Raw genomic sequence first — 4,433 nt, 5'->3', positions numbered from 1 at the left:
AAGATGCCATATCAATGTTGCTGATATGAAATATGCATGTTTTCACCAAGTCTTGTGTCTGAATTAAAATTGAGCATTTTTTCTTGATGGTATCCATGGATCTAGAACTCCTATGAATTCGCTCATGTTGGATGTTTTGTTCTCCATCATTTGTACTAGCATTCCGTGCGAATAGATGCCATGACAAGACCCCTGGCATATTTATTTTCTTGCCTCCAACATCACATGTGTGTTTTGCAGGAAAAAACTTGGAGTTCACCAGGCTGGCTGAAGTTGTGAGGCTGGGAGGCTGATGGTGCTGCTACTGGCTGATCCTTCTTCTTTCAGTTTGTGTTCGTCATTTCTCAAGCCGTTGGACCAGGGCTACTTCCCTATGTGCTGTTAATGTATTAAGTAGTTCCTTCGAATTTGTAGTATTAGTTAGTTTGAATGTGGAAGTACCTTAATTTTTAGGAACGAAATGTTGCTATGTATGACCAAGGGTTTCATACCTTAATCTTTGGATAATTAATTATGTGAACTGTTGGATGTGGTGCATAATGAAACGCCTCTACCATTGATACTAGTTCAACATGTCGGTACAATTAGAGACCAGCCACTACCATATAGAACAGTTAGCATTTCATACTACAACCTGGCACGTACAAAACATCACACAGTGGAAGCACATCCCTAAGCACCTTGCATTGTACAAGGTCTTAGAGACAAGCCGGTACACCCTGAGGCATCTGATTGCTGGGAAGATCAAGTGTCGTTTCTTTGGCAAGATTGGGTGCCCTTTCTGTTGCAAGGTGATCGGTGGCGGCATAGATGGCATGATCCAGCATGCCTTCAGCACTGGCAATGGACATGGTAAGAAGCATAAAGCCAGTACTCTGGCTAAACATGCTGCCTACGCACGCTTCCTCGAGATTGTCAAAGTCAATGAGCCCTACAACATGCATTGAAGAAGGGAGAGAAGTGATGTGCTGCTAGAGTGCTGCTGCTGCCCCAGGACCGCAGTGTCCTGTTATGTTATCTATGTTTGTTTGTTGTTGGAGTATAAAACTGATGTCCTATGGTGTGTCTGAACCTATGCTGAGCGGTGGTTGATCTGCCGTTTATGTTAAGAGTTTGCTGCTACTCTGGTTTAGTGTTCCTAGTTGTTAATAATATTTTGGTGATGCATGTTTAAGCCTTGTACAATGCTAGATGCTTAGGGTGGTGCTTAGAAAAATAAACAGGGTATTTCTGAAGCACCGGTGCCTATTTCTACAGGAGAGACGCCTAGTTATGCGTCTACCCTATACAAATAAGCACATGTGCTTAAGAAAAGCCTGGTTTATTTCTATAAGCAACTCCCCTAAGCACCTTGCATTGTACAAGGCCTTAGCAACTCAAGTATCGTACGGTGGTCTATGTTATGGTTGTTGTGTTATTCTGCCGTACGGTGATGCATGCTAGGAACTCTAATAATATGACTATGGTAGTTATAGCTTGGCATGACTATGTTTAGTGTATAACTCAACATGTTTCTGCCATATCTATGAGCAGTTACAACTGAACTATGCATTAATTTTTGACAAAATTAAAGCATGCAAATGATTGCCGATTCCACCTATTGCCAAATCAAACTTTGTACTGATGATGCATTAGATATTGCAATATGTAGAGGATGCTCATGATTGCCAAAAGTACCTATTTCCACTTTCTGATAAGAACTAAACGTGTATGAAATGATGCTAAAAGTAGAGCATGAGCATGAGAATGTATCAATGCATTAGATATTGAAATAAGTAGAGCATGCTCATGATTGTCAAAAGTACCTATTTCCACTTTCTGATAAGAACTAAACATGTATCAAATGATGCTAAAAGTAGAGCATGAGCATGAGAATGTATCAATGCATTAGATATTGCAATAAGTAGAGGATGCTCATGATTGCCAAAAGTACCTATTTTCACTTTATGATAAGAACAAAACATGTATCAAATGATGCTAGAAGTAGAGCATGAGCATGAGCATGTATCAATTGATGATCAATTGATGCTACCTATTTGTGTTTGAATGGGCTCAATAAAGCTGGTGCTGGTGTATGCTCTCTGCGTGACCGTGATGGTAACGAAGACACTTGGTTGGCTATGGTCTTGCTGTCAAATTTAAGTTTCAATTCTTTAAGACTCTTTGTTTTTGCTGCTTGCTCGGGATCGACTAGCTTTCTCGGGCGTCCACGTGCTCTCTTCCTTTTGGGGGAGTTGGGTGCACCATTTTTGGGGGAGTTGGGTGCACCGGTATCCTTCTGGGAGTTGGATGTGTCAGGTTCGTTGGAACCATCAGGATTGTTGACTAATTGTACGTCCTCTTTTGAAGCATCAGGTAGAACTGCTTGTTGGGCATTGTACACCTCCTTCTGTATAAGAGAGAGTGCTGCGTTAGTTCTAATCATGAGACTTATGAAATAAATGATATATTCTTCATGTAGCGCTAACCGTTATGGGGAACTTATATGATTCGAGACGAAGCGCATTGCAATTTGAATGCAGTAAGGTTGTACATATTTTCTACCTGAAAATATCTATCCTTGCCTATATTGGATAACCGACACTGACTCAGCATAGCTTTCAAGCTAAACAAAGTACAAATTTAAATTAAGCGTTCAATTACCTGGTTCAAAATATCGGTCATTTCATCCCCGTTCCATGACAACATGTACTGCAGTGTCCAAACCGCACAAGAAGTCCTGCGATGTTTAGTTAAAGATTAGTAATCTTATTCATGTACGCAAATAATAATTTATGAGGCCATGCGTACCCATCGGTCTGTTGTGGTATGTTCTCATAGCGTTTTTTGGTTCATTCGGCAAAATTGATGTTATTAGCTGGTGATATCAACCCTTTCTTGACAGCTTCGTCAATGCAAAACTGAATCAAGTCTACCTAGGGTACAACGAGTTATACATAGGGTTACGGTACTTTGGGAGCTCATGTTCCATGCGGATAAAAAGAGGCAGCAAGAGAACACTTACAAGAGAATCTTTCTTGGTCTTGTCGCAATGATAATTCATGGAGTTCAGAGTCTGAATTTCTTTTTTGTCAAAATTAAACATCATTAGCATCCAATGGTTTTGGTGTACATTGAGTGGGACATGCACCTGCAGTAAAATTTGGGTTGGGTTGAGAACCGAAATTTTTCGTGTACAGTGTGTACGTAAACTATGAAAGTGTGGAAAACATGTACCTTTCGGCGCCATACAAATTTTCCTGCTACACGAGCTAACCATGAGGCTGCACGTCAAACAGGAACCACCCCCTTCATTTGTAACAGCTTTTTGGTTTCTTGAGGGGATATGATTTAGGTAGTATCATTCTCAATTTGGCTAATGCGAGCATATGCCATAATAACCTGCCAAATTTTCAATCATACAATAATAAGACAATTGTTGCAGTAATGATGTAGAATAGAGTATAATGGGCTTACATCACCATAAATGTATTTGTCGTCCAAATTTCGCTTCAGATTTTCTGCTGTGAGGGAAATGTCTCCGATTTTAGCTATTTCAACATGGTCGTATGTTCCGCGGATGTAAACAGCTGTCTCTATGTCCTCATCCGTGAACTTGTAATCATTACCAAAGACAGGCTTCATCGGAGTTAATTGTGGTTCCCCATTGTTTTCCGTCACATGTCTTGCACTTGGTGTACTCAAAGTCCCTGTCGTGAATTGGCTAGCCCTAGGAGTTCCTGTCAGGGATGAATTGCACACATTGACTTGATCCTACAATGAAGAAAGGTAGTTCATCATTAGTTTGTTACTTTTAGATATTGACGTGTTGGGCCATATTGATCACCTGCACGCCTCCTTTCTGTGACACTGATTGTCGGTTGCTTGTAAATTCATATTTTAATTCCTATAACAATGCAAACAATAATGAACATGAAGGAACATATTCATAAAAAATACAAAATGCACAGTATGACATACATGGAGTTCCCTCCTTAAGTCTTTAATTTCGTCCTCGACCTTCGACAACCTAGGATTAGTGCCAGTTTTAGTCTTCATGTCGATCAAGTCTTCACCTAGAGTCTGGTATTTGACATCAAATCTGTGCTCAATTTTCATTAACTTCCTGCCTACCTTCTTTTCATGATCAGCAATGCGTGCATTCATGACTTCAACTACCATTTCAATCTGTGTAAACAAAATAAAACCCCGTTGATAACAATAGCTAAATGAATGAGGTTCCATGACACCTATTTGTGATATTGCAAAAACAAATAGTCCTTGGAGTACATACTTGCTGGCTACTAAATTGTTGTCCTTGTGATGGTGCTCGATACGAATCATGTTGATGCACATGTTCATCTTTTTTTGGAAAATTATTAGAATTCTCGGACGGTCGTTGAGGAGCACAAATTTCCATGACAGCCTATTTTTATAAAATATAATGAACCATT

This window comes from Triticum urartu, chromosome 5 (assembly GCF_003073215.2).
Source record: "Triticum urartu cultivar G1812 chromosome 5, Tu2.1, whole genome shotgun sequence".
Taxonomy (NCBI): Eukaryota; Viridiplantae; Streptophyta; class Magnoliopsida; order Poales; family Poaceae; genus Triticum; species Triticum urartu.
This window is presented reverse-complemented; position numbering follows the sequence as displayed.